The sequence below is a fragment of the Dreissena polymorpha genome, chromosome 1 (genome assembly GCF_020536995.1).
Source record: "Dreissena polymorpha isolate Duluth1 chromosome 1, UMN_Dpol_1.0, whole genome shotgun sequence".
Classification (NCBI taxonomy): Eukaryota; Metazoa; Mollusca; class Bivalvia; order Myida; family Dreissenidae; genus Dreissena; species Dreissena polymorpha.
This window is the reverse complement of record NC_068355.1, coordinates 191015238-191020942: the sequence shown is the minus strand read 5'-3', so window position 1 is coordinate 191020942 and position 5705 is coordinate 191015238. Positions and strand designations below refer to the sequence as shown.

Below are 5705 nucleotides of genomic sequence, written 5' to 3'. Positions count from 1 at the left end.
CTCTATATAGGGAGTAACGATAGATAAGGGGAGGTAACCAATCTACTCGGTAAATAGGTCAGTAACTGGTTTCCAGATTTATCTGCGCGCGCTCGTTTTCGAAACGGGAACCAAAAAAGCTTCTGAGATGGATGTCAAGTGTGTGGGGTCACACTCTGACACACAAACCAGTACTACAACGTTATACCGAGGTACCCGTAGAAACGAGCGGAAATTGTGTACAATGGTTTTTACAAGCGGTTGGCGAGGTACACGTACCGAGGTCTAGGGAAAAGTACCTCGCTATTTTTTGGTACCTCGAAGTGTGGCTGTGTACTTCTATGAAGTACCTCGATGTGTGATATAAACCAACACGCGCACGCACGCAAGCTCACACACACACACACACACACACACACACCTATGAACAAAAATGGGATGACCGCCTTGGAACGGTCAATTCAAAGAACAGCTTTGGAGTAACCGCGAGGTTCAAAGGCGCCCCAACTTCAAAAGATGTTTTCAAACGGCTGTGTGAACATTCTTGTTAGATAATGGCTGTACTTAAACAGCAATGCACCACGAGACACACCTTTAAAACTGTACACACTAATAACGGTGATTTAAACAACTGATTTTACCTCAAAACCATGAAACCCCTTATAATTATTTTACCTTAACGCTGATTTAACCCCTGATGAAGATATAACCTCTTATTATTATTCAACCTCTTTTAATTATTTAACTCCTAACGATGATTCATCCCCGGTTGATGATTGACCACAAATTACTGATTTTGCCCCTATAGAAGATACAATACACGATTATGATTGAACAACTAATGATGACTTAACCCCTAATGATAATTATCCCTAATATTTGATAGTGATAATAATACCTAATGTGTGATAATGTGTTAAAGAATCAGTAGGTGACAAAACAGTTAAATAATCATGGGTTAAATCACCATCAGGGGTTAAACCATAATTATGGGATTAAACGATCATCAGGGGCTTAATCATAATAAGAGTTACAATCCTCAACAAGAGTAGATTCTCATCATTAGTTAATTCGTCGTGAGGGTAAAAATCATCAAAAGATATTAAATCATAATCTCTCATTAAACCATCATCAGGGGCTAAATAATCATCAGGGGTTAAAGGGACTGTCAACCACGAATGACCAAAAAAGAAAAGTTCTAAATAAATCGTATTTTTTTACAATTATTAGTTTATATTGATTAAAATATTACGACTGGTATATAACATTACTTGAAAAAAGGTTGTTAAGTTTTCATATTTTCAGTATATTCGGTAATACATTTTACTGGGTATGTCTACCAGGTAACTACCAGTTAACTATAAATAACGTAAGTAGATTGATCATCATTGTCACGTGGTAAACCCAGGAATGCAAATTGTGCATGCTTGGTGAATTGTCAATATTTTATATAAATAAAATAATCAATCTACTTGCGTTATTTATAGTGTAAATATCGTTATGTCACCTATTTTCGCGATGTACTTTCGATTTCACATCGCAAAATTGTATTCCCGTATATACTGAAAATGAACTTTTTTCAAGTAATGTTATATACCAGTCGTGATTTTTTAATCAATATAAACTAATAATTGTAAAAAAATAATTTTTTTTAGAACTTTCCTTTTATGGTCATTCGTGGTTGACAGTCCCTTTAAGGCAGCATACGAGATACAATCGTAAACAAGTGTAAATTATATACATGGGTTTAATCATCGTCAGTGATTAAATCATCATCAGAGGTTAACTCATCATCCGAGGTGAAATTAGCATATGATGTTATAGTATCATCAGGGGTTAAATCATCATCAGTTGTCAAATCATAATCTGGGGTAATATCGTCATCAGGGGTTAAATGATAATCAAGTGCTACATCATAATCAGGGGTATTATCATCAGTGTTAAATTAACATCAGGGTTAATATAATCATAAGATATTACATAATCAGGGATAATGTCACCATCAGGGGTTTATTTATGAGAGGCAAAATCATAATTAACGCTAACAATTCAGTAACAAAAGGAATAATGGTCATGTGTTGAACAATACCGATTCAAATTAATAACTTGAGTACACATGTCAAATTAAAATCTGGATAAATTTCCATTTACAATAATCATGTTAAACTGAAAAACTTAATATAATGGAGACACGTTGTAATGTCCATATTGCAATCAAACCACTTTTAATTGATAAAAAAAATAAGAATACAAAATACTTTAGACTATACAGAAGGGTTTCACACACTCAGTGTACACAAAACTCTTTTTTTTCTTTTAAAGTGCTTTACACTTTTATTGTTTAATTGAAAATAAAATAACAATATCAATTTGTCATAAAAAACACATTTAAAACCATTAAATTCACATATCTTTATATCAAGAAAGTTTCCAGTCCCATCATTTCAATATATACAATACACGTGTTAGAAGTGCTTATTTTCATCGAATTCATCATTATTTTTAAGCACTGTTTTATTTTCCGGCATTGCTATCTTGAACGTGCAGAGGACCGCTAACAAGCATGTTTGTATGCACTTTAGATATCTTAGTTTCTTGTTTCATCGATGATGTCATATGTTCATCGACCTTCGATCTTGCAGTGTTTTATAGCCCCTGCTTTGTTAACGTTAACGTGCACTTTATCCGAATCGCTGTCACAGTCGTCATCTAACTGGTTGTAAACAGTTTAAAACATACCAGCTATTGATTCATTCATCAATTCTTGCTCGTTGCTTTGCAACTGTCCCCACTTGTAGTCTACCCTCTGATTCTACAGGAACCTGTTTTGTTTTAATACGGTACTGTTTGTTCGTTAGCGAATTTCCATCACAGATGTTTACCATTTTTAAAGATGCATCTGCTTGTTCCATTATTATCAAATCAGTTTCTTTATGTATACATTTTGTTGCAGGGTCGTTACATCTTTTCCCACTTTTTAAAATGCTTCGTAATTGATGGTCATTAACTCCGGCTTGATTCTTTATCGTTGTAAGAGACAGTTTCGCGACATATTCAAATGTTTTCTGAATCTCTAATTGTTGTCAAGTTTTCGGATACAACCGAATTATTTAATTTCACACCCCTATGTGTGTCTCTGCTATGCGATTTGTTGGCCGTGTCTGTAAAGCATAGTTTTGATCTAGGTACCGATTCATCAGTTTTGTTTTCGCTATGACATTCAGGTCTAGATAATTTCGTTGGTTCTGGTTTCGATTTACGTACAATCAAATCCGATGGCAAATGTTGATCTTTACAACCTTTGGGTTCCATTTCTTTGCTTTGGTGGTATTTGGTGTATTCAATCGATGATTCTTTAATAGTGATTTTCACTGGTAACGCTCTATATCTTGCTTGTCCAGCAGCTTCAATATCGTTTACCTGATTCGATTGTTTTACAATCTTTTGTGTACGTTCCTTACTTAGTGTATTACCTGCGTTTTCACTGGTATCTGATAGAATATGCTGATTTGTAATTGAAGTTTTTTTATGAGCCTTTTCTTGATATATGTTAATTGTCTGTGCACTTGTCAAACTGCCAGAAGTGTCTGCTTTATCGGGTATTGAAGTTTTATGTTTTGATGCACTTATTGCTTTTCTTTCCTCCCGCGTTGCCGATGAGGTGATGTGTCTCGTTTCCGAGACGGCCATCTGTCCAACTCCTCTTAAATCGCGATACTCTGCTGATTCAGTTCTTGCATTTGAGCCGGAGGCTATTGGCTTTGGAATGTTTTGTGTTAAAGATGTTGGACGTCGAAACACTGCTTCATCTCTAGCTGGATATTCTAGTATGTCGGTAGAATGTTTTTTGTCTATGTGTGAGCTACATGTAGATTTTGTTGTAAAACCAGCAGCCACTGAATCTTTCAAAACGGTCGGATATGGGGCTTTTAAATTTTTCCCCGATCTATTTCTCACTTTCTCTGTTGATGTCTTTAGAGGGATCTCATCAATTTGTTTGTTGGTGTTTGCTACAGTAGTTTCTTCAACATTTGCGGGAAACGGTCTTGCCGTTCTGATGTTTCCTTCCAGAGTTGACGTCATACGGGGCTTGCTTTCATATACTTGTTCCGCTTGTTCCGGTTTGTTCGTTACTGACTTATTTACATGTTCAAAATTAATATGTATCGAATGATTTGAATTCGTTTTACCTTGAGTAGAAACATCTTTAAAGTCGCTTGTTTTAAGTAGTCGTGCACTTGATCTTTTTTCTGAATCAACTACAATGGTTTTAGCGTTACATGCGCGCGTATATTCTGCAAAATCGGTAGGTTCCGTTGCAATATATTTTGCTTTCACGTTTGGCTTGTTGAGTGTGTTTCTTGGCCCCCTTGCCTGACTGCTAGCCGTATTTGTTGCTCTCAAATACTCAAATGTAGCATGCGAATTATTTTCAGACTTTGACGGATTGTTAATAATCGGTTTCTCTGGCGGAACAAAATCATTATCTGCCAGTATATCATGACATTGACCTTGTGTTTTCTTCGCAAGGTATTTTCTGTCAGGCTCATCATTATCGATATCAGTTTTGGTATTATGGAATGTCGCGGTTTTTGATGATTTTAATTCATGCGAGGACCTAGATGATATTTCTTTCTCAAAGGCAAAGTCGGTTTGCTTTCTTTCATAGTTAAATGTTATGCTCTGTTTTGCTTCCCTTACTATGCCAGCTTGCATTATACAGCTTCTCTGTCCTTTTGTCTCATTGATTTCAAGATTGGTATTCTGCATGGCTAAAACGCTAGGTGAACGAGTATCATGCGCTCGATCTAAACCCCCGATCGCCTGTTGGCTTTCTGTGTTTAAAAAATCCGCATATTTAAATTTCACGTCTGACCTTTGACTTTCAGTTACGTTTGATTTAAAGTTTTCTTTTTCATACAATGAATTATCAGTTTTAAATTCGTTGCCAATCTGATAAGGTCTCGCAAGTTCAATGCCTGTATGATTTTCGCTTGGCTCGCTAACATTACAATTTGGTGCACGTAACTGCTTATCACTTGACTTTGTTGTACATAAAGTATCCTCAAGCGTTCTCGTTTGAAGATCGCTGGAGGGATATAAGCGCATATACCATTCTCCACCAGGCCCCAGACCACGTACTTGTATATCCACTCCTTCATTTTTTGTTGTAAACTTGTTGCGAGGTAAACGTCTACAACGTCGTGCTGGTATTTGTTCGCATTTCCCAAGCCGTTGAAGCTGTTTAAACACCCAGAGCCGACGGTTGTTTAAAGTGTACCATTTGCCACGCGTGTGTGTTACTTTAATGACTGGTATTTGGGAGACTTGGCATCTAAAATATCAATACAGTTTGTTTAATTTAAATTTAAGTAGAATTGTAAATACTCAAATTAAAATATTAAGAGTATTACACAATTATTGTGAATACTTTAAAAACCCTTATATGTTATAGGTTAGTCCTGTAACAGTTAATTTAGCATTGTGCATAAAATACATTCATAGTAATACTGATGTTAAAAAAGGGTTACATACTTTCCATTAATTATGTCGTCCAATGTTTCACCAATTCTCTTCCTGCTGTGAATTGTACTGTCCCCAAATGTGCTGCGAATACTATCCTGTGAATAATATATATCAGATGGTTTGAGCAACATTTCATTATAATTACTACACACTGATGAAGATAATTGTTGTTCAGCTTTTAAAATAAAGCCAAGCGAGTT

General features: G+C 35.7%; 2 protein-coding genes across 2 annotated transcripts in view; both read left to right on the top strand.

Moving 5' to 3' along the window:
• The window catches only part of LOC127865236 (uncharacterized), a 236843-nt gene that overhangs the window by 189410 nt on the left and 41728 nt on the right, over window positions 1–5705 (top strand). The gene's annotated exons all lie outside the window — the stretch shown is intronic.
• Window positions 1–5705, top strand: part of LOC127864357 (uncharacterized) — a 117820-nt gene that overhangs the window by 73648 nt on the left and 38467 nt on the right. The gene's annotated exons all lie outside the window — the stretch shown is intronic.